Source organism: Cygnus atratus, chromosome 15 (genome assembly GCF_013377495.2).
Source record: "Cygnus atratus isolate AKBS03 ecotype Queensland, Australia chromosome 15, CAtr_DNAZoo_HiC_assembly, whole genome shotgun sequence".
Taxonomy (NCBI): Eukaryota; Metazoa; Chordata; class Aves; order Anseriformes; family Anatidae; genus Cygnus; species Cygnus atratus.
Genome location: NC_066376.1, coordinates 5438742 through 5464449, shown reverse-complemented (window position 1 = coordinate 5464449; position 25708 = coordinate 5438742). Strand labels below are relative to the sequence as shown.

The 25708-nt window shown below is 45.7% G+C and overlaps 1 protein-coding gene across 1 annotated transcript in view; it reads right to left on the bottom strand.

Annotated features, from left to right (window-relative positions):
• The window catches only part of MAD1L1 (mitotic arrest deficient 1 like 1), a 355426-nt gene that overhangs the window by 121604 nt on the left and 208114 nt on the right, over positions 1–25708 (bottom strand). The gene's annotated exons all lie outside the window — the stretch shown is intronic.

The window sequence follows — 25708 nt, the reverse complement described above, 5'->3', positions numbered from 1 at the left end:
TGCAGAAATTTTTTATTCCAACAGCTCAAATCAGCTGAACCTGGGATTGCTTCTCCTCCTCTTGTTACTCAAAAAAAAGAAAAAAAAAAAAAGAAAAACGAAAGAAAAAAACCCACACCAAAGAAATGCTCAGCAGAGCTTGCTCCTTGGCTGACACCTCCATTGTTAAATTTAACTCCAGAAATGAAGTTTTATAGCTGTATTTTACATCTCTTGGTAGTAGGAGATTATAAGGAACACACAAATGCATAGTTAAATTACAGCAGGACACCCGGTACCAGCCTAATTTATTACCAGTATGAGCCAGCCATGGCCACATGACTCCGGTGGTGGAGTCATTAGCAAGTTGTATCAGCTCATCCCAAGCAAGCGAACAGATATTTCATTTTATACTTTTTTTCTCAGAGGTTAGCTGTATTTATAGCAGCTTAAATAGTCAGTCAAGTCCTAAGATAGCAAATTAATATTCTTCCAAAGTGAGAGGAAAACACTGATGTTACATTTGTGATTTCAGAGAGATAATTTTCATATAAACTACAGGAAGCCTCACAACCATAAAAGTAGTAAAGCATGGACTAATCCTGGCTTCCACAGCACTCTGCCCAGCTGAAACCCTATAGCACTGCCTGTATAAAAAGGCATTTTATATGGTAATATTTTTCCTTCAATTAAATCTCAGGACCTAAAGTGATTTTACAAACATTAATTAACCCTCAAGAGCAGCACAACGTAGGCATTATCCCAATTTTATCATTTAATTTTCATTAAAGATAAACTGGAAATTTAAACTTGGTGGAGGGGAAGGCAAACTAAAGAAGAGATTGAGCAACTTCATCCTGCATGCTGCTGGTAAGAGACCCCAGAAGACCCTATTAATAAATGTCTTTTGCAGACACCGAAATGACTCCATCCAGATATTTTAAAGCACCTCCAGCCACGGCAGGAAGGGAACTTCCGAAGCTCGCAGCCTCGCAGGCTGGCAGCAGACGCAGCTCTGGTTCTAAAAGGGATTTGATCGCAAGGGTATGGGATCCACGTGCTGGTGAATGTGAGATTCTGCCACCAAAAACATCCTTTAATACTCTGCGCAACCTGAAACCTTGAATTCCAGCACGACTGGCATGGAAAGCGTCAATGTACCCGGAAACCAACGGGTGTATCAGGGCTGTGGTTCCCAGACAAAGATACAAAAGTGGGGTATGGATATCCCTCGTATCTGTACTGTTAGCCACCGATACGGTGCTTCTTGGGGGAAACCACGGCAACCACATCTGTTGGGGCAGAAGAGAGGGTCACCATTTCACTGTGTGAGTACAGGTTGAAAAAAGAAAAGGGAGACCTGATCTGTACGTCCCAGGCAAAGAGCAGATGGGAGGAACCCCCTGACATGGGAGGACTCAGACCCCCCCCCCCCCTCCAAAGGGCTGCCTTAGCCCAAGGGACTCACCACGGAAGCACTTGGGTGCCCCTTCCAGCTGTGTGCCCCCCACCGTCAGAGCGCGAGGTCTTGGTGCCCTCTGTCACGTACGCGGCGGTGACACATCCCCTCCTGCCACCCGAGGCACCACGGTGCTCAGGAAACCTACAGGAGCATCTGGGAGGGCAGCACCAGTGCTTTGGGCACACAGCAGTGGGGCTTTGTGACCTCAACTCCATGGGGAGGGGGAGACAAACAGGCCGGTAGGACCAGGGGAGGAAACACCCCCACTGCCAGCTTCGGCCAGGAGATGTTTAGATGGGAACTGAAGGACGGGGACCCCACGCAGCAGTCCGATGTCTAACAGAAGGAGCATGAAGGCAGCTGAAACGCCAGCTTATTAGATTTACTCTCCCCAGCAACACCCTGGCATTTACAAACCTGTCTCCGCAGCCGGCGGTCTAACTTCTGGTGCTATTTGCATTTGGGGCTCCTCTCCCCTCCCGCTCCCGCAGCGAGGCGGCAGGGTGGCCAGGGCGCTCTCGCCCTCCTGTTTGCCTTTCCAGAGAAGGGAGCCAAACTCAAAGTTTGCAGTGCTGTTTGCACTGGCTGGCAAAAGGATGCTCTTAAAATCAGAGCCGCAGAGCGAGGCTGCACCGCCAGCAATGTCAGGCAGAGATCACACCTTGGCTTGCGCCTGCGATTTCGTACTGCACTATCACTGCAGAAGCTCACGCGTAATGGAAGGCACAGGACACCAGCAGGATCCGAGTGGGGAGGGAAACCATACAAACCTGGAGATTGCTGCCCCCGTCCGTGCTGGGACCGCTTTAACACAGGCAGCGTTAGTCTGTTTTGCTGGTTAGCTTCTCTTTTAAAATATCTCTCTGGCCTTTCTGTGAAGTGCTGCCAAGAAGCTGCAGTGCTTTGTCTTTTAGAGCTTCTTCAGCCTATTTATTCTCTCCTTTTATAACTTGCACCCTTCGAAAATCATGCTCGAAAGCTCAGCACTAAAACTCAGCCTTATTTTCAGGGCTCACCAGCCTTCCTGAGCACGTCAGTCTGAAGCTACAGTGCCAGAGCTCCAGGAGACAGGCAAATCTCTCAAAAACTCGCTGTGATACAAAGGCTGTATCTGAGGGCTGTGGTACAATGCATCTCATTTAACATTTCTGGGAGATCACTAATATATTTGCTATGCTGCTCACATTTTGGGCTGGGGCAGTAGCTTTCTCTTTATTCTACACAGCACAGATAGAACCAGCACATTTCTCCCTACAGCTATAGTATTAGTGCTGCTGGTTTATATTATAGTAATGCCTAAAGAAACCAAGAGACAGAGATCCCAGTGTGATAGGCACTGTGCAAACCCTACAAGAGATTACCATCCGAAACCACAGAAACAGACAACAGAGCCTGAAGATGCCGTGCGTGAGCGGAGGAGAGGTACAGACAGATGCAACCTCCAGTTCGAGGCTCTTTAGCATCACCGTGGCAGAAATGAAAAGAAAATCTAACTTTTAGATGATCCCCATAGCCACCAGGCCATCCTGCTGCCATACACAGATGCACCAAACACAGCACTCCTGAAGTTGCTGGAAAAACTAGGGACATCACATAGATATTCAACCAAACACAGGGAGCTTTGCATGGAAACACTGCACACTAGAGCCAATTTCAGGTGAAAGCGATCAGATGCATGTGTACATAATATCGAGCAGCAAAAACAGCACAACTTCTATCACTTGGAGTGTTTTTCCAGATTTCCAATGGTGGGAAGTGACTTAGGTTTGCTCCAGGAACAGTCAGGGCTGGAAAATGCTAGATACAACAGACAGCAAAGCAGCATCACAATCTCACTAGTATTTGAAGGAAATGAAACTTTAATGCTGGTAAGAAAGCAGGAACCGAAGAAAGCAAACCTCCTCCTCCTCCTGGAACCCCTTTAGCTCTGAAAAACGTAAATTGCTGGTTTTCTCTGTCAACTGTTCTTCCCCCCACAATAAATTAGTCTTACCGATCCGAATTTTGTCCCTTCAGCTCTGCAGTGGGAGCCTGGAAAATGGTGTTTCCAGCACAGGGAGAGAACTAAATGAGACTTGCCTGTTTAGAAAACCATTTCTAATCTAGGGCCACTGATGAGGAAGAACAAAGAGTGGCATTTGAAAGGCGCTGTGCAGAAGGGACTCTGCCATGCACAAGGCTCTTTGAACAGGAGCTGAAAATCCCCAAGCGACTGCCCAGGAGCAGGTCCAGATGCTGCTTCTGCACTAACCTAACACAGGCAAGGAGATATTGCTTGTCAGACTTAACAAGCATCTTGCACCAACCTGCAATGTATCTCATTTTTTTCCAGGAAGTGTGAAAAGCGTGCTCCGAGTTTGGAACTTTGGCCTCAATGTCAGAATCAGCCAAATCCACTTACGCTTAAGGTGACCTCATATAAACATGAGACATTTGGGGAACAGAACCAATACATGACCTGTAGACAAACCCTCTGTTGGAAAAAAACAGTAAACCACCACCCTGTCCCTGGCTCATTCAGCAGACTCCTTGGTAGACTGTTCTGCTCATCAGCACGTCATGGCCAGTTCTCAGAGAGCAAAGGTGATACACTACTGCTAGCTTCTCTGCAAAGCCCACTCTTTACCCCTGTTTTTCCCAATACTTTAAAATTTGGCAACTGTAGAGATGCAGAAGAGAAAATAACAAAGTAGAGAGAACTGCTGGCATTCACTGATTCTTCCTTCAAGGAATAACACTGAGCCAGTAATTCAGATTTGTCAGAAAAATGTACACAGAGCTTCAATTTAGAAGGAAGCAATAAATACCTTGATTGATTGCAACCAAGTCTGGTTGACACTTAGCAGTACAGTGAATTATTCATTCCTGGAAAGTAAGATGCTAACTAGCTGATTTGGTGCTTAAGGCAGCAAAAACATTTTTGTTCTCTCAGAAGGGCACCGGACATTTTACAGAGAAGATTTGTTGACTCCACATTAATATGTTCTACGATTTGCGAAATAATGTTCTGATGCATCGTCCTTAGCCTTCCATCCATGTGCCCCTAGGACACACACAAGTGAAACTTTCACATCGACCACTGAGAAGGAATTACCAGCCCACCATTTGTGTCCCGACTGCATAGACATTATGCGAGACAGCCACCGCAGATGCAACACAGATACTGTCTTAATGAAGTATGCTCCAGGCACACCCTGGGACATGGAACAACAATTTATTAAGATTGTGGCTATCAATAAACTTCCTGACAAAAGGCTAAAAGACCATAGAAAAAAAGAACTTGCAACAGGACCAATGTGCCATCTAGAACAGATGCACATGGTCGAGTCAGATACTTCTCTCAGTCACTCTTCTCCTGCTTCCATCTCCCAGTCTGGAATAAAACCACAGCACCTTGAGGAGATAATTGTGCGGATGCTGCGTGTCATTTTCTAAACTTATATCATCGGCAAACGGTATGTTGGCGCACATGTTAGAATTACAGCTCCAAAACTTTCCAAGTCGTCTCCCCATTAGGGAAGAATCAGTCAAGTGACAAAACAATGAACGAGGACGAGATTGCTTTAATCTCTGAAAAACAGAAACTTTTCCCTTAGAAGAGCAGTTGTTAGGAAGAACAATGAAAGCTGCCAGTGACAGCAGCTTGAAAAGGGCTGAGCTTATTCTGGCATCTCTCCTCATGATCGCTTGAAAACTGCACAGTCTCAACTCAGAGACGTCTTTCTCCAGGAGCTACAAAAGCTTTCACTTCCACAGGCCCACAGGTAAGGATAAAGCACCTAAAACTATGCTTTTACATTTGACAAAACATTCTGTGCTTAACAACTCCATTTAAGACCTATTCATCTACGGCAGATATTGCTAAACCAAAGGTAGACCTGGTGGCAAAGGGAATAACCTCAGCTGTTGTGAATGCGTCTGTCTAACGTCACTTAATGAAATTAAAGCCGAGAAGTTCCCGCATCCCAAGGAAGCAATGATCGTCACCAACAGCAAGCACTGTCAAGGATTTTCAGCTGACTTCCAATCCTCGGAGGCTCCTCCCGTTTATTGCACTGGCAGGCAAATTGCTCCAAACCCATAGATGAGGCTGATGCACAGTGAAGTGCCGTATTTGTTCATAGCTTTGATGTCTATCAACCTTAAAAGATTAGGCTTTCCGAGCAGTACAATAAATTCTGGTGCAGCATATGGACAGCTGAGTTTAATCGCTATGCGCTTGCAATGCAACAGATTGTGCTTGCCCCTGCTGAGAAAAGGCTGTCGGTTGGAAGCTCTTCAAGGGAAGGACCATTTCTTCCTTTGTGCGGCTCTCGCACACACTGAGCGCCACCCAAATACGAGCAGCACACACTGCTGCTTTCTGAGCTAAGGAATTTGTTTCCGTGCTGACGTCTTAAAAGAAAAATCTTCAACGTTTCCGGACTGGGACGCATTATTCAATACCAGCGAACGTAAATAGAAACAATCTAAGGGGATTAGTGGAATGCATCAGCTTTAAAGGAATGATGGGTCAATAGTTACCTTGGAAGAACATCCCAAATGACTACATCTACCTGGAGGAGATGGATGAGAAAGTTTCTTAAATACAGATAAAAAAATGTAAATAAGCCATTGGAGAGATGGTGGAGGGGAGTGTCTGAAAAGCATCCAACTGGCCAGAGAACACACTTGCTTCCATCTGCTACCTCTCACAGGCGAAAAGTAGCTTAGATGGTGAATGCTAACACTCAGCAGATAATGGGGTACAGACACGGGGGGATGAATCTCCAAAGCTGAATTTGTGAGTCCTGAAGAAGCAGCCTGCTACTTGCCCGCTGCCAGTACAGCCTGGTTTTAAAGTTTGGTAAGTTCTGGACTAAAATAAAAATGGCATATCCTGTACCCTCCAAAAACAGTGAGAAATGAGACAGAATCACTGCCTAGGAGGCCGATCAGAAGCAGGTCAATGATTTATAGCATTTAGGTTAGGAAAACCAGGGACTTGGGGCTCCAGCAAGAAAGGTGGTGCCAAAAAGAGGGGTTCCCAAAACCAGAAGTGGTCTGAGAAAAAAGGGGACGCTCCTGGCTGGAGGAAAAATCCTGGAAGTGAAGGAAGATGCTGGAGATCAGAGAGATGCTTGGAGACAAAGACCAGGAGATGCCTTGGCCAGTAACACCAGTGACTGGTGACCACCAGCAGCACAAACCAACCCAACGCTCTGCCCAACCTTCCCACCTCAGCAGCGACCTCCCTGTGGGGAGGGGACATCGAGCCTGAGGGAAGGCAGTGATGAGGTAGGGGAGTCAGCAAATAACTGGGAAAAAGCAAATCCCAGTGTCCAGATCTACCATGCTATTTACTCTGTCCCACCCAAGACTGTCTCCTCTCTTCATTTTGTGACAAAATGTTACTGGAGGCCTCTGGCTGGTCTTTCTCGCTGTGTCAGGATCCAGCTAGAAAATTCTTGCAAAATCCAAGTTTCTGCTGCTAAAAGGGCTGACACTGCTTTTGGGGACCTGCAAAAGCTTATTCTTGGATTCAGGTCCTTCTGAAATCAGAGCCTTACACAGGTCAAGCTGCAATAGAAATGCATGCCCTTCCCAAGGCTGCAGGCTTCTGGAATGACTGCCTTACTCTTCCGAAAACATGGGGTATTTGTGAGTAAACACAGCTCCACACACGCATGGGCTCCACACACAGCCAATAAATACTCTGCTGCTTTTAGTGAATTATGAAAGCTGAGAAGTCACAAATCATTAGAAGTCTCTGCTCAACGCATTTATCTTGTAGCGTATACTTAATGGTATAGCATTTACATCGAGAATCATCTGTTTTTAGTCTTTCATCAATATCCCTTGGAAATTCTACTCTAAGATGAAAAATAAAGAAACACAGTGGGAAGGCAAAATTGGAATTTATCACCTGAACAGCACATGCAAATTCTCCAGCAATCATAGCTCTTGTTGCAGTTGCTTATTAAACTAGAGTCAGCCGGGCTACGCAGGTGAGCAGCTTCAACTGGCCTAGCTTTATTTTGTTTTTAACAGCTTCTTTAAAAAAAATAAAAATAAAAATTCATTTTGGATTCTCAACTGCCTTGAACAAATACAGGATGCATTTCTCCACATGGTACAAGGCTGTCTTAGAAAGCTTAATCCTTCCTCAGGAAATGCCATTTTAATGGAAATTCTGTTTCTTGGGTTTGTTCTTTTCGTTTCTTTGCTCAGGCTTGTTAAAGTGATTAGAGTAAAACCCAAAGTAAACTGCATCCCACAGAATTCCCAGTGCACGCAGCGCACAGAGCGCAGCATGCTGACCAGCCCCACTCCCTCTGCCACACAAGATAACTCCAGCAAGGGATCTTTAAAGCCCTCGGAACAGGGGCTGTAATAACAAAAGTGGATTGCAAAGATGAGACAAAGCAAGATAACAAATAAGCAACAACCACCACCTGCTCCTCAGAGCTTTGCCAGAAGGCAGGCACACGAAATAACAAACAGCTGGAAAAAACCTGAACATGCTGCGTGTCGGGGAAGGACTCGCTTGTTCCCAGAAGGTCTCGTGCTGGTACCCTGCCTTCCTTCCTACATTTCTCTCTCCATCACGTGTGAGTGTATCGGCAGCACAGACAACTTGGGCAGCAGAAATTCATTTGGGCAGCCTTTCATCCTTGTCTTAGCCAGTTCGTAGTTCAACTCCTGCTACTTCTTCCCCAAAACATGAAGATCTTTCTTCTGCCCCAACAATGTGGCCTCTGGTCCATACACCTTGATTCAGGCAGCCCTTCTTCTGGGGCCTTCTGGACACCCACGTCAGCCATTTCCAGAACAGCAGAGGTGAAGATAATCTCTGATTGTCTGTTAGGTCTCTTCATCCCCCAATAACTCTACCACAGCTCCCACCAGTACATCAGATTTCAGATCCTTACCTTCACATGCCATGCCATGAATAATTATCCTGCTTTTTTTCCCCCCATATTACCTTCCCCACTCCATCAGTAACACCACCTCCAACACCTGGATCAGCTGCTCCTTCCCCAAAGAGCTCTACCATTTTACTTTTCCCCTCTGAGCTGATCTGCCACACATGTACTCATTGATATTCCTCCCTATGGCCCTCTTCTACTGCAGCATCTACAGAAAATTAGCAATGATACAGAGAGGCAGTAGGAGTTAGGAGGTATTGCAGACAAAAAGCTCTAATAGCCCTAATCACACCACTCTAACACCAGACCACACCTTTTGGTACAACATGTAACACATTTCAGGCACTGCTGCAATATGAATAATAAAATTAAAATGTCTCACCAGTGCTGCTGAAGCCCTTCAGGTACAGTTTTAAAAAGGAGATCTTTTCTTTATGCCCACTTTCAAATGCAGTATCCTCTGGAAGATGCAAGACTGCAATTTGCATAGAGTAGGGCATTCGGATGAGGTTTGCCATGCAAATAAACGTGACAAGAAGGTTAAGAGGTGGGACAGCTAGACATGAAGTGACACGAAGTTGGGATAATTGAGAAGAAAAAAATACATTCAAACATTCACCGTCCCTTTCATTTGCAGCTCTTCATTTTATTGAAATTGAAGAAAATCACAGGCCATTTGAGGACACTTTGTTACCACCTAGATAAAGCTTTGAATTTCAGGGTTTCTACTCCAGTTTTTTCAAGCCCTGGATTCCTGTCTTTCCAGAGAACAAAGTCCATAAAAAGTTGCTGTTATTTATATTCTGGTAGCATGCAGAGACCTGTGATGGTTCGAAAACCTCCGATAAAGACACTGGGGAAACAAAAACAATCTTGATTCAAAAAACAGCCCCAAAGAGCTAATAGTTTGAGTTTTAAAAATTCTTTTTCAGAGACAAGAATTAACTTCTCATAGATCTGAATTTCAAAAAAAACATTTTATCAACTTTGCCATACAAACGAAGTCACCATTGGTTGAGAACACTGTTATACTGTTGAGAAATGCCAGACCAAACCTGATTTTTCCAGAGAAGTATACAGTGAAAAAAAAATACTACTTTACTGCTCTGTTTTCTTATTGTGCATGCAACGTGCACATACAGATACTGTACAAATAGACCAGAAAGATAGAAGACATTTGAAGTAAGGTTTTTTGTAGCATTGACTGCAATCCAGATATTCACCAATCAAAGCCTTCCCTCCCAACAATGATCTATAAATCGCACTTTAATGTCTCGGTAATTCTGCGTTTCCTTGTAAAGCTCTACTTTGGAATGAATTCAGATGGGATTTCAAGGGGAGATCACAGCGAAGAAAAGCAGCACAAATCCGCTGTGCTAGCCCAGGATCCTCCTTATTCAAACAGGGAGGGAAGAGTCAGAGTGGAGTATGATACCTGAGGTTCCTCTTTCAAGACATGAAGTCTTTTTAAAGGAAAGCAAAACTGCAGTGTAATAAGATTTTCTAGTTACTATATCTATCTATGAAAGAGCAAAACCTCCATGGGTATTTTTTTTGAGAGTATCTTATATAAAAAGAAACATAAACAAACAATAGTGGTGCAAGAAGCCACCACCTTCATGATCTGATGCAGGATGCACCAAAGTTCAGCTGAGCATATATAAGCCTGAGAAGCAAGTGACAAGGAGAGCAGTCAATCACGTTGCTTTTTCGCACAGCAAACACACGTTGCTTGGGTTGGCTGATAAAGTTAGCCACGAGAGCATTAACAGCAACACTGAAACCTCCCACAAGCTTCAAGCAGACCAGGACACTTTAATCCTGTAATGCAGAGCATATAAAGGTTAAGTTATATGACCCTGCATGCATAACTTGGACCTGACAGGGTACAAGGCAAACCTGGAGCAGCTCCACTGCCTTTCGGTGACTGAACGCCCACCCTCGTCGTGCACGCAGAGCAGAGCTGCCCGCTGTCATCAGCAGGCTCCCTGCCTCGAGCTGCACGCCGCTCTGCTTGAAAAGCGAGTCAAGTTCCCTTTCGCGTCACACAGAAACTCTGACAGATGCAAATGGGTCGGAGGACTCATTTCTGACAGTGTCTCTGAGCAGTCGGTCAGTGTCTGAGTGGGTTTTACAGCAAACATGCTCCAGGTTAAACAAGTTCCACCACAGCCTCTTGCTGTGAGCGGCTGTTGCTTCCCACCCTCCTCCTGCTTCGGCCAAGCAGAAGATAAAAATGAGGAAAAGCTAACAAAATACATCCCTGCAACACATTAAGGGGAAGAAAAGCTAGAGAAGAATTGTTATTTTTTTGTCCCCATCACTTCTCAGTGATGTGGTGTTTGTCTTCACATAGCTTCCCCCAGGGGAGAGCTCATCTTCCCCAACACCCCCTCGATGTCTGACCAGGTACCACAAAGAAATTTTTCTAGTAGTAGTTTTGTAGAGAGAGAAGTGAGGGAGCTTCCAACATCTCAAAGACTTGCACATGCAAGTACCTGTCTTAATTATCCATGTAGTACCTACATTATTCACCAGGAAGAGTCACTATGGTTTCAGTTACACGTGTTGAATATGCAGAACCTTCTTTTATTTGCTCTGTTCTCTCTCAAGTAATAGACCAGAGTATCTAAAACACCCAAATATTAATTTAGAGGGTATATTCACTTCCAGCTCCTCAGGGAAAAGGTTAGCTTTTCCTTCCCCCTCTTCACCACTGGTCAGGTTACCGTCTTTATTAAATAAGTTGTAGGAACCCTGACGAAAAGAGCTCTCTTCCTCCTCTCCAGGAGCATGGGAAGGTCTCCTCCATTTCCTTCCTCCTTGCCTTTTGCTCCCAGGTTTCCCTACCCAGTTCCACAGGGAGCTGGACTCTGTTCCCTTGGTCCCCACACCGAAGCGAGCTGCTTTGTGTCCTTTTATTCCTTGAACATTAGGAGTTTCTACAGAATTAGGATTAACAAACATTAGAGAGGTCCCAGCCAGCAAGAACAGGGCTGTCACAGAGCAGCTTGCTGTGCATACAAAGAAACCTTCGACTAGAAGAGTCAGCAATGCAAGGAGAATTAAAAAGCACAGTTAAATAACCCTAAATCCTCATGCATATTTATAGACTACCTCACATCAAAACTAAATCAATACTCCTCGCTAGTTACGTATGGCCTGAGAAAGCAAGAGCTGGTAACTTGTTTTTGGTTTACCCGCTGTACTGCTGAGACCTGGAAAGTCTCCAGAGGTGAATAAATTCCTAGGCCTACTGGGGGAATTTCAAGCAAGGCCCCAATGTGGGAAGGGGTCTCAATGCATAGGGTGAGGAGGAGCAGCCAGCACAAGGGATCCATCTCACCTTGCCTCCAGAGAAAAGCCTCACAGTGAAGCTGGTTTCTGACCTTCTACTCCCACGACAGAGAGAACCACTCTCGATACGAGGCCAGGTGTTTGATTTATGCTGTACCTTTACCAGCAATGTCAGCTACATCCCCCCGGCATCTCGTGCCCGAACACAGCACGTGCTGTGTGAGACTGTCCACGTGGGGGGCTTCAACCAGTACAACCACCTGCTAAAACACACTTTCTTGGCTTCCACTGGGGGGAAAAATACTTCTTGGCTGCCAGCAACTACTGTTCATCCATTTCTTCTTAAATGCAATTTGAACCAGAGAGATGGGAAAAGGCTTAGGAATGTAACACTGGGATCACCAGTCCATTAGCGGAACGACTGTCAACTTGCTAAACCTGCCTTGCATCAATTCATCTCCAGCCATGCATCATCTTTATTCAGGCTTAGACTGCTACAAAGCTGAGCCAAAACCAATTTTAAATCTATCCTGAGACATACTTGGTAGACACAAAACTGTTTGGACAGCAGTGTATGACTTAACAGTCTGACATACAGCTGTCCTGTCCCCTGCTTGATTTTATTTCACCGGTTTTACTTCACCACGCTAATGGACTGGAGACGTGGAGGGGCAATGATTTCAAGTTTTACTGCCGGGTTTTCCCAGAGTTATGGCTGCCAGGTCAACCCATAAACTGTTAAGGCCCTACAAAAGCCTCATTCAAACCACGGTACTTCCTGCAGTACAAAATTCAGGCCTTGTTTTTATCACCGTTCTCCTCCATCACTATGAAACATAACATTTTTATGAAAGAAAATTGTGAATTAAGATAAACTATTTTTCTGGTGCTTCCCATGGGGAAACCAGTTCTCTTCAGCCTTTGTGTAGCAAACCACCAGGAAGACAGGACAGTTCAGCCCTACACAGCAGCTACCCAACGTGCTCCGGCACTGCTAGTTACTTCTCTCTTATTAAGTTTTAATCAGAAAATACATGAATAACCCAGAAACACAGACTAGCTGCAGTTAAGAAGGTATCATCTTTTCAACTTCATCTAAGCAAAGCTGAAAGACAGCCTTTCCATCCTTCACTAACTACACTTTCTTGGATGGCATCTTCAAACACACGACCACGCCAGCTTCCCAGAGGTCAAGGCACATTTGTTATGGAGGAATGCATTTTTCCTGGGTTAGACTTTTGCCGTGCTTTTCTGGGCATTTTTCATATTTTAGTCACTGGTCTGTTTTTAATGCAGTTTTAATTCTTCCAATTTACTATTGCTTCAGTTGCAATCTTCAGAGGTACGCAGACTCTCTAAGGAAATTAAAGGCATTCATTCCGAGTTGCTGTCACGGGCAGAACCCCTCGATGGTCTTTGACGCGTTTTGGATGTATTGACATAAACCAGGGAGCTTCTGCTTGAAACCAATACTGAATAGTGAATGAGCACCTCTGAATTTATCTGCCCAAACCAGTAGTAAGTGGCCTCAAGAAAAATGATAAGAAATCTTACGTGCATGAATTTATACACTTCTATCCTCCAGCAGGTCAACAGCCAACAAAAAAAGATAAGAGAGATGATAATGGAAAAGCACATTTGATGTTGGTGATTTCAGAAGAAAAAAAAAATTATTTTCTCTAATCACTGTGAAAGGAGTACAAATCTCTACCATCTTCTTGCTTAACAGAGCTCAACAATGTTTACATTTCACTTGAAAGGAAATATCTGTTTCCATTATTTCAGTCCACTCAATCACTACTTCCCTACTTTCTTCTCCAACTTAAAACCTCGAATCAGATGAATTCACTTACTGACGTTTGCAAATTACTAATCACTCATTGGCAGTATCGATCCGCACATTTCACATTTGCTACAGTCAGAATGAGACAGCACTGGCTGGTGAATAGACTGTGAAGACTGAAAAATGAGATTAAGCAGCTAGGCTCATATAGATCAAGTTATCTGCTTCCTCGTTCACTTTTCATGAAGCTTCCAAAATGCAACAAATTGAATCCCCTTAACTCACAAGACAGGACTGATACATAACTCCATTAAAAGATCAGAAAAGGCAGGTAACACAATTTCATGGAAAACAGGTCTTGTCAAATACACTTGAAGAGATTTCAAGTCTAGTTAATTAAGATAACTGTGTTGACATAACAGAATAGGAATCCTATATGATATTTGCCTCAGTATCAAAATCGCATTTTCTTTTAAAACTAGCATGATGCAAAATAAGACTACAACAGTTTTGAAATGGACCAAGAACTGATGAACTAACAGTGACATTTTCCAGTCACTTCCAATAAGTGTTGCTTCTTTCACCAATAGTATGCAGCACACATTCTCTAGGACACTTAAGAAAATAATAAATCCTTAGTAAAACATGCAGATAACACAAAGGGAGAATTGCAGGAAACAACAAAGCCCACAAAGGTAGCTTAGAAATCTGATTGCGCCCAGCACAATTTTCTACACAAATTCAAACACACCGTGAGACATCCCAAAGCACAGAATCTAGTCTCACGCACACAATACAGCAGGTACTTTCTGAAGACAATGCTGCGTGGAGGGTTCTTGGCCACGGTTAATAACTACGGGTTACCTCCAGTTTAATGCTGTGGGGGAAAAAATGGTACTAGCAAGAATCTTTATGTACTTATGTAGAAAATTGAGTAGGGCCAGAGAAACAATATTGTCTCTGAATATAACATTGATGAGACCACTAGAGTGATAATGCATCCAGGTGAGGTGTGCATGCAGCATAAGAGGGTTGTTGAAAATTAAGGAAAGTTGTGAGAAGATTTCCATGAATGATTCATGATCTGAAAAACATGCCTTACAATGAGAAATGAATGGAAATCAAAGTATTTCATTTGCTATAGAGAAGGCTGAAGCAATTTGATCACGGTCTTTAGTGGATATCTAATACGAGATGGTTCTTTAATCTAGCAAACAAAAGCAAAGCAAAAACGCAATAGCTCACACTGAAGTCAGTGAACTGAAAAGAATACATATTTTTAATAGGGATAGCTAGCCAGGTAAACCTATATAATGTCTGTTGCTTAGTATCATTAAATCAATATTTGATGCCTTATTAAAAACAGACTGTCGAGCAACCACAAGTTACTGGATAAAGATTTCTCTAAGTCAAACTATTTTTTTACATTATACAGCAAATCAGTCTAAATGGGTACTCTTTTTGACCATAAACCTCTTAATTCAACTCATTCTACTTCCTCCAATTCAAAAAAGTGTTATTCACCACTTTCATCCATTCTCTCACATTATTAATTCCCCCTCTTACTTTCTAAGCCTCCAGACAATTCTGTAACTTCAGCATTTATTCCTCTTAGACATAACAAGAACCTCGATGTTATCACTGACAGTTTAATCTTTTTCAAGGAGAGTTTTAATTTGGAGAGAAATTATATTGGAATCAATGCCTCTAAATATAAAAATACTTTCAAATTTATGTTCATTTTAGTATTTCAGTTTGGCAGAGCCGCTCAAATCCTCAGGTGACGGAAAAGAAGAACGACACTTAAGATACAGCCACTGAGATTGTGCTTTTTTTTTTTTCCCTAAAGGAAATTTCTTTTTCACAGTTGTAATGACAACTTGAACACACACATGCTGATCCATACAGAGTAATCCAGCTCATTGGAACACTACAGCTTCACAAAAGGGTTACTTGGTGATTAAAGTGCAAACAAAATCAGGTAGTGGAAACAGGTTTGTTACCTGCCACCTTTCTTGGCCATTAGGCTTTAAATCAGCAGGTCTCCTTCCTCCTGCCACAGCCCTGAACTGTCCCTTAGGCACTGGAAATGCTCACTGCTGCTCGGCACTTTATCCCTCCCCAGCACTCCAGGAGCAGGCAGCCTTGTGCTCCGTCTTATGGAACAGGCAACGTCAGCGACGTGAATGGGCTCAACTCTTCTACAAGGCCCTCCTTCTGCCAGAGGACAGCCTGTGACTTGACTTGTCCAGGGCTACCCACACGTGCAACGTCACACCAGCACGGTCATCCATGGGCTGGTATCATGGCTCTGAAGCAGGGAGTGAAGTTAAAGCACTTCCTCTTTCTTTGCGAGATGGCGAAGAGAGAAACCTAAGACTGAGATGTGAAAGCTCAAGAAAAGAAGTAACTCAACACAAACATCTCCATATACATCCATCTTTTAACCATGTGTGTACAGGTTCCTCACACAATTAACATTCTGCATACATGTTCGTCTTCTGTTTTCTGCTGTCAGAGCTTTAACAGACTATTTCTCATGCTCCCATCTCACATCCTGCTGCCAGTCACCCATCCATCTTCCACAGCTGCCCTCTGAAGGCATCATCTGTCATCTCATTTTGTTAAGACAAGGAGGCACCTGAAGGATTGCAGAGCGGGAGCGGAACTGGCAAGCAAATAGCTTGAACAAATATAATTTACCCCTGTAATCTCAGATTATTTCTCTCCTAGCATGCATGTACTATGGTAACAATAACATGGCTGTCCATCAAGCAGAGATTTCGATGGATAAATACTGATGGTCCTGCCCTCAGGGAGCACCTAGAGCAGCACGAGCTGGCACACTGAGAGCCAACTTCAGCCGTCAGCTACCAAGTGGGCTTCTGTAATAGATAAACCCAGTCCACTAATCCCCAATTCCAACACCCCCCTGAACTACCTCCCAGCTAATGCTAGTAATTCTAATCCATGTTAAAAAAACCTTCCAGGAGGCCATAACATGGCTGCCTCTCTATATGAAAAATATAAAAATCCCAAACTTGTGTAATTCCTCAGCACACACCTGCCTATTCTGGATCAGTAATGTGCTTGTCCATGCTGAACTTGTGAATACTATTCAATTTTAGAAATTCTGCCTGGATCCTTACCAACTGCAAACTCCAATTTGTTTTCTGAATGCTGTAAGAATGCAACTGTAAGAACTGATCTGTACCTTCACACCAGCTCTGTACCTTACATATTAAAGACACAGACACAGACACAGATTTCTAGGTTGGAAGAGACCTCAAGATCATCGAGTCCAACCTCCGACCTAACACTAAGTACTCCACTAAACCATATCACTAAGCTGTACATCTAAACGTCTTTTAAAGATCTCCAGGGATGGCGACTCCACCACCTCCCTGGGCAGCCCGTTCCAATGCTTAATAACCCTTTCGGTAAAGAAGTACTTCCTAACATCCAACCTAAAACTCCCCTGTCGCAACTTTCGCCCATTCCCCCTCGTCCTGTCACCAGGCACGTGGGAGAACAGACCAACCCCCACCTCACTACAGCTTCCTTTAAGGTAACTGTAGAGAGCGATAAGGTCGCCCCTGAGCCTCCTCTTTTCCAGGCTGAACAAGCCCAGCTCCCTCAGCCGCTCCTCGTAAGACTTGTTCTCCAGACCCCTCACCAGCTTGGTCGCCCTTCTCTGGACTCGCTCGAGCACGTCCATGTCCTTCCTGTAGCGAGGGGCCCAAAACTGAACACAGTACTCGAGGTGTGGCCTCACCAGAGCCGAGTACAGGGGGACAATCACCTCCCTAGACCTGCTGGCCACACTGCTTCTTATACAGGCCAGGATGCTGTTGGCCTTCTTGGCCACCTGAGCACACTGCTGGCTCATATTCAGCCGACTATCAACCAATACTCCCAGGTCCTTCTCGGCCAGGCAGCTTTCCAGCCACTCATCTCCCAGCCTGTAGCTCTGCTTGGGGTTGTTGCGCCCCAGGTGCAGGACCCGGCACTTGGCCTTGTTGAACTTCATACAGTTGACCTCAGCCCATCGCTCCAGCCTATCCAGATCCTCCTGCAGAGCCTTCCTGCCCTCGAGCAGATCGACACACGCACTTAGCTTGGTGTCATCTGCAAACTTACTGAGGGTGCACTGGACGCCCTCATCCAGATCATCGATAAAGATATTAAAGAGGACCGGCCCCAGTACCGAGCCCTGGGGGACACCACTTGTGACCAGCCTCCAACCAGATTTGACTCCATTCACCACAACTCTCTGGGCCCGGCTATCCAGCCAGTTTCTAACCCAGCGAAGCGTACGCCAGTCCAAGCCCCGAGCAGCCAGTTTCTTGAGGAGAATGTTGTGGGGAACGGTGTCAAAAGCCTTACTGAGGTCAAGGTAAACCACATCCACAGCCCTTCCCTCATCCACCAAGCGCGTCACTTTGTCATAGAAGGAGATCAGGTTCGTCAAGCAGGACCTGCCTTTCATAAACCCATGCTGACTGGGCCTGATCGCCTGCTCGCCCTGCAAGTGCCGCGTGATGACCCTCAAGATAATCTGCTCCATGAGCTTTCCTGGCACTGAGGTCAAACTGACAGGCCTATAGTTACCCGGGTCTGCCCTCCGGCCCTTCTTATAGATGGGCGTCACATTGGCTAGCCGCCAGTCAACTGGGACCTCCCCCGATAGCCAGGACTGCCGATAAATGATGGAAAGCGGCTCGGCCAGCTCCTCCGCCAGTTCTTTCAGTACCCTCGGGTGCATCCCATCCGGCCCCATCGACTTGCGCACATCCAAGCTCCTTAGCAGGTCGCCAACCATTTCCTCATGAATAGCAAAGGCCACATCCTGCTCCCCATCCCCTTCCGCCAGCTCAGGGCACTGGGTATCCAGAGAACAACCGGTATTGCCGCTAAAGACTGAGGCAAAGGCGGCATTAAGCACCTCAGCCTTTTCTTCATCCTTAGTAACTAGGTTTCCCCTCGCATCCAGTAAAGGATGGAGATTCTCCTTAGTCCTCCGTTTCGCATTGATATATTTGTAAAAGGATTTTTTGTTGTCTTTAACGGCAGTAGCCAGGTTGAGCTCCAGATGAGCTTTGGCCTTTCTAATTTTCTCCCTGCACAGCCTCGCTACATCCTTGTAGTCCTCCTCAGCGGCCCGCCCTTTTTTCCAAAGATTATAAACCCTCTTTTTTCTGCTAAGCACAAGCCGCAACTCTCTGTTGAGCCAGGCCGGTCTTCTTCCACGCCGGCTCGTCTTTGGGCACGTGGGGACAGACCGCTCCTGTGCCGTTAAGATTTCCTTCTTGAGGAGCGCCCAGCCTTCCTGGACTCCTCTGCCCTTCAGAACCGCCTCCCAAGGGACTCGGCCAACCAGCGTCCTGAGCAGCTCAAAGTCAGCCCTCCGGAAGTCCAATACAGCAGTTTTACTGGTCCCCTTCCTGGCCTCGCCAAGAATAGAGAACTTTACCATTTCATGGTCACTCTGTCCAAGACAGTTTCCGACCACCACATCTCCCACCAGTCCTTCTCTGTTTGTGAAGAGAAGGTCTAGCGGGGCACCACCCCTGGTGGGTTCACTGACCAGCTGCGTCAGGAAGCTATCTCCCACGCTCTCCAGAAACCTCCTAGACTGCTTTCTCCGTGCCGTGTTGTGTTTCCAGGATATATCCGGGAAGTTGAAGTCCCCCACGAGGACAAGCGCCGATGATTTTGCAACTTCTGTCAGTTGCCTATAAAACTCCTCATCCGTCTCCTCATCCTGGTTCGGCGGTCTATAACAGACCCCGACCAGGACGCTAGCCTTGCCAGCCTTCCCACGGATCCTAACCCACAGGGATTCAACCTTATCATTCCCAGCCTGGAGTTCCACAACATCAAAAGATTCTCTAATGTAGAGAGCCACGCCACCACCCCCTCTGTGCTGCCTGTCCCTCCTGAAGAGCCGATAGCCAGGCATTGCAGCACTCCAGTCATGGGAGCGGTCCCACCACGTCTCCGTGATGGCAACCAAGTCGTAGCCTTCCTGCTGCACGATGGCTTCCAGCTCCTCCTGTTTGTTACCCATGCTGCGTGCATTAGTGTAGATGCACTTCAGCTGGGCCATCGCCTTCTTCCCCAGCCTAGCCATTGTTTCCCCCGGCACGGCTCCAACAAGCCTTGTTTGAGCCCCGTCCCCCTTCTCGCCTAGTTTAAAGCTCTCTCTATGAGCCCCGCCAGCTCCTGGCCTAGGATCCGTTTTCCTCTTGGAGATAGGGACCCATCTGAGGCCATCAGGCCGGGTGCCGAGTAAAGCTCCCTTAAGTTAAAGGGAGCTTTTTTTTTAAGTTAAAGCTCTCTTAAGTTAAAACGCACACAAATGCTTTGGCTTCTCTCAAAAGCTGTTAAATGAGATAGTGTCCTATTCAAAAAGAAGCTCTCCTAGGCAAAGAACCAGGGAAATCAGGAGTATAGTTCTACCAGGTGAGCTGGTCAGCAAATACTGGGTTACCAAGTTGGGTGGTGCTTGCAGCCCCCTGGGAAGGAGCACATGGCCCCGAGAGCTCAACTTCTACATGGATAAATCAGCCGTGCCCAAGAAGTGCCAAAGCTGGTCGGGTCCAGGCAAGTTTAACTGTAACAGAATCGGGTGGATTTGTTCTTTATCACCAAAATGTTTCTGTCCCACTGTGTCCTCGAAACCACGCCATGCCACTGGGGCTGCCACGACCGAGGTGCAGCGCATCCCCTTGGCACCACAAGGGACCGAGTTTCAGGGAAATTATCTCCAAGTTCTACAGAAGCTGCTTACTCACATCCTGTCATACTCCCCCCAGAAAGGTGAGATTGCTAACATCTCCTACCTTATAAGCTGCCAGGCCCACACCCAGACAATAAAACTGGCCACTTCCCAGTCCCCTCTGTGCTACCAGCCCCTGCTGTTGCACCATCCTCCTCCCACTGCTGCTGAGCTCTCTCTCCTGACTCAAAGCCTCACAAATATCTACATGGGAGGTTTTACTTCTGCAGCAGTAACCTTATTTGACCAAATATTTATAAATAAGTGAACAAGAGAGCCTGAGCCCTTGTGTTTTTGTTTGGTTTTGCTTTTTTTTTTTTTCCTTAGGACAACCTTATTGCTGGTCTGTGCACTTCTGTCACGGACAGGCTTTGCTGGGGTGCTAAAACAGATCAGCAAGCAGCCAACGTCTGTTTTCAAGAGATTACCAATTTGCTCCTGTGTCCCTGATACAGGGTTGGAAGTGGGAAACCACCCTCACTGCACGCAGGTCACTGTGCTGCACTGCCAGTTTCAGGCTGGGCAGCGGCTGCTAGCCCAGCTCCCTCCTCAAAGAGCAAGGCACTCAGAGAGAGAAGGTGGATTAAAACCCAGCTTTGTAAATATTGCACCCTACAAGTGAGATCTCAAGTGTTCAGTCCCTGAGCTCTTGGGAAAGAACAGTAGCTAAGAAAACGGATGCTGAAAAGTGGAGGAAAACAGGAAAGTGGAGTAAGGAGAGAGAGAGCTGCTGGTGCTAAAATTTTAGAAGGCAAACTTTACTTATTTTTAAACAAGCAAAATAGCTTCCAACTCTCTCAGGAAATGGCAGTGTGCAGACAGTGGACCCAAGGCTGCTTAAAAACCGGTAATTGGTCTGGCTGCTGTGGCACGCTGCAAGGGCTGTGCAGCGTTCAGCCTGAGCCGGTCTCTCCCAGCCATGCCCAGCTCCGAGCAGCTGTGAGCAGCAGCCCAACAAGCACAGCAGCAGGAGCCAGTGGGGGCAGAGACACCAGAGGAAAAGGATGGAGACTGTTCCTGTGCAAAGGGCAAGCGAAGAGGACTGAGAAGGCCCCTCCAAGGGACTGCTCTGTTGCTAGATGTGAGCACACCTCCTCCTGGGATGAGCAAGAAAACCAGCATGAAGTAAGTGAAGATATTCCAGGCTCGATTTAAACGGCTCCGTCCACTGCAGTCACATCTACCCAACCACCCGAAATGTCCATTTATCACCTCCCTACTTTAAAACTAATCAATCCCACTGCAGGACAGCAACACTTTCTGTGCAGGTAGAAAACAAGATGGCCTGGAGCCCTTGGAAATTCTCCCCGTTCCCTACCAGCTTGATACCAACTCCGCCACTGCCTGCATCAGGCACCACTGGAGCTGTTACACTGCCTGGAACAATGCAGCAGCAGCGACTACTTTGCTTCCAGCAGCTCGACCAGCCCTGAGCCATGAGTAGACAAAGAGCCCCCTCTGCTTGCTTCTCTACAGCTGTGAAAAGGCTGTGCACGGAGACCAAGTGTTTAATGAGCGGAAAGGACACCTTTGCTGAGGGAGTATGCGGGACGTGGGACCTCTTAGGTACGTCATAAACCCAGGAGCGTGTTTGCTGGGAGAGGAGTATTACAGGGGAGAATGACTACTTGAGAAATAGAAACAGGTACAGTCTCCAGACACGCACACAGCACTCCAGCTGTAATTGGCATCAGGTGATTCCTAATGGCCAGGTGGCTAACAGCTACTAAGACAGATCCCTGCTCCACAAGCACACACAGCGAAGTGCTATCCGACTCTGCAGCGAGTTTTAATGTTTGGCAAGAAAAGCCAGGAAGGAGGTTAACTCACCGAGGAGAGACGCGAGGTGAGGGATGGAAGGTAGCCCAAGTCCAGCAATGGAAGGAAAAGACGAGAAACAACTTGTGTGCTCCCCTGACCCCCTGAGCTTTCTCAGATGTGTAATTCCTATGGCAGATGACACAGTGGTTAAAGTGCCAGAGCCCGTTTCAGTCCTGTCACTACGGCAGCCTGTACTGCTGCTGCTTCCAGAGGAGATATACCCACTGGGAATTGAATGTCCTGGCACAGAATGGTTTGAAAATAATTCTGCCCTTTCCCTCATCCATACTCTTGCTAGTAACATACACGTTAAAAATAGCTGAGGAACCACGTGTGCTCCTAAGACAAACCACAAGCCTTTGCATTAAGTTTTACTGACCTCATATGTAAATCAGCATATAAAGACTGGTAGCCCATTATGTTTTATTCAGCTGCTACAGCAGCCATCCATCCTGTGCCTTTCACAGCGATCTGTAGCCTGTAACAGGTTCATAAACAGCTCAGAAAGACGACTGCTGTAGATTTCACTTAACTCCTTATCTATTTGCTTTAAATGGATTAAACAACTGTGTCATTAAAATGCTTCAAGTAAGACTTTGATCATAAACTTATCGTTTTACAGTTATTGAATCTGATCCCTAATGAATGATATTCTGCCATATTTCTCTGTCTTCTGCTGCCAGCTTTGTTCCCCATTAGTCCTGGCTCCCCGGTCCTAACGCGACTGCTTTGTATGCCGGATCGTTGCATCCTAACAGACCTCAATTGTATCTGCTGATTGCCCAACCCAAAGGAACAGATAACGCGCAGGAATTTCATCTATCTGAGGTGGGGTCAGGAGAGAAAAAATAATCCACGAAATACAAACCACGCAAAACACTCTTTACATATTCACTACACAGCCGCATGACTGCAATTCCTTCCCAGTATCCCTTTCCTGCAGAGAACAGAGGGCCCAAGGCAAAGGGGGGGGATTTGGGCAGTGTTCTCTCCCACACTTTAAAGAAAAAAATTTTGCTATTTACTCAGAAAAGGGGTGAGATGGAGAAAAAGCACTACTGAAGTCAGGAAGGCTTCTGCCACAAAGCACCATTGAGTTTTATCAGCTGTAACGAAGGAGGTGCCAGTTTGGGGATCCGGATCCCTGCAGCATGCAGAAGAAAAGCCAAGCTTGTGCTAACACGAGCACCCCAACACGGTGAGCAGCCAAGAGCTGCCAGCCAGTATCTATCTAAGCAGAGTGAGGGGAAAGCTGCTGCAGGGGACTGCCAGGGGGGCTCTCCAAGCATTAAGGTAGAGTTGACATCCAACTGGGGTTGTCTTCTGCTCTGGACATTCATAGAAGTCCTTTTTAGAAGAGACTGTCAGTATCAGGTCTCCTAAATGCTTGTTTTCTCTTTGAGAAGATGACAGTGATTTTCTGCTATGTCTGAGAGATCGTTTGTTTGTTTGTTTGTTCTTGTTTTGGTGTTTTGTTTGTTTGCTTGTTTTTAGGGAGATTCATTTTCAACAGGTACAACTGAAAGAGTACACATTAGTAGTTCACTTCTGGAGAAACTCCTCAGTGAGGATGGCTTTTGTCCTTCAATAATCAGTAGACACAAGGAGAAAGCAAGATGGTCCTTCGAATGGCCAGCCATGGGAGAGCAAAAATAGCCAACAGCAGTACCAGAGAACCACATGCCTGTTTCAGTAGCGAACTCTATTAAAGTCACATGAAAGTGTTAAACTGAACGCTGAAAATCCACACGTTTGATATGGAAGAGGCCTATTATGTCAACTTGCATAGTCCTTGCCAATGCAGCACACTGACTAATGTTAATCATTCTGTGTTCTAATTATCTTACCATTATAGCAATTTCCCTGATGATCATCCTTTCTTTTTTTTTTCTTTTTTTTTTTCTCCTTTTGTTGTTGTTCAGTGTTTTTCAATGATGCAGGCTGCATGGCTTGGACCACCTCTTTCCCATCTGAGTGTTTCCAAAGAATATACCAAAGGCTGTGTTATTATCTCTCCCCGTCATTCCCTTGGCTTACCGGGGCATACTCAGTACTTTTAAACAGAAGGAAGTGAAGAGGAGCACACCGCATTGCTTTGTCACTTCACATGGCTAGGCACTGAAACTGAGAAGCCGTGCAAACCTCCCAGAGGACCGAGGACCGACTGCCAAACCCTCCTAGCACTTGGTTTGGCCACGCAGAGTAAGCAGCACTGACCACGATGGGCCAGCAGAAACACCATCCTTGGCATGGCCCAGCTGGAGTGAGACTGCCTCAAAAGTAATTGCAGTAGAGCAAGAATGGATTTATTTCCTGCTTTACTCCAGAGAGAGAGGCCAGATTTACCCAGTGGCCTCTATCCTACCCCCAAAGCATGAATTTCTTCCTTTCACAGTGAGGAGATAGAAGCAAAGACTCAGGAAAGTCCCTTGAACCAAGGAAGTGATCAGTCCTTTCTACCTCATCCCCCTCAGGAACAAGAAGTGACATTTTAATTAGCTTCTGCTACCTCTGACAGACATCCCGGGTCGTGCAGAGAAGCTACCTTTTACTTTCTACTCTCATAAAATTTGGGAGTGTGAAAAAAAAAAAAAAAAAGGAAAAAAAGAAGCAACCCAGTCCCCTTTTCCTCTTCCCCAAGCAATTCAATTATTTGCCAGATAGCACTAAGAATCCATTAGAGAAGAATGTATTCTGCATTTGCTGTGGAAATCTTCTGGTGATCTTATCTGCCTCTCAGTTCAAACTCAAAGCTCAATTGTTTTTTTCTGCCAGTACAAGCAGACTTCAAGCAGCTCTGAAATCCTTTCAGATGGGGAGAGTCACCTCCTCGTATAGAATTTACAAGAGTGAGAAAGATTTATGGATAAACTGAAACAATACGAGGAAAGGCCATGGGGGCAACCTACTGGATTCTGAAGGGCTTTGAGTTAACTGCTCCAAGCAGTGAATTCAACATTATCTTGATCTGACTGCCTCAAGAAATAAATACTTCAGAAGGAACCTAGCCCAGTAGTAAGTTTTCAAGCTATCATTGCGTACATCGGAAGAAGGGCATCATCTCCAACCTTCACACATATCAAAAGGGCTTGGTCTCTTTTTGATCCCATGGAAGCATGCAACATCAGTAAAGAGCATTAAGTTGAACAGAACAGCCAAGGAGCTGAGACAGCAGAGGATGAAAGGGAAAGGCTCAGGAGGAATATGCTGAATCGACCAGTAGGTCTGTTTTGTAGGACATCTGGTATTTTTGCCTAGGATGCTTGAGAGAATGGACCACACAAAAATGTCCAGGTGCAGACACAGGTCTGTCTTCTGAATGGCTAGTGCCTACAGCAGCATCTTACTCAGAGGATATCAGAGACCCTGGGAAAGCAGAAAAGCCAAAAGGCTTTGTACTTTCAATCCCCAAATTACTTGGCCCTAGAAGTTAGTTTCCACCAGGGAAACTGTTTTGTATGTTACACAGAGCATCCCACTCCAAACTGATTCTGTTGAAAGTATCTGGGTAAAGTTTCCTATTTTGCACACACCGCTCTCAAAGCATGGGTACACGTAGGTACAACTGCGTGCATCCTAATACTTGTGTGCAAATACACGTCCGTACATATAATTAAATCCACGTGCTGTATTTCAGTGTCCACACTGCTTCACCACAGTAATATCAATCTTAACTC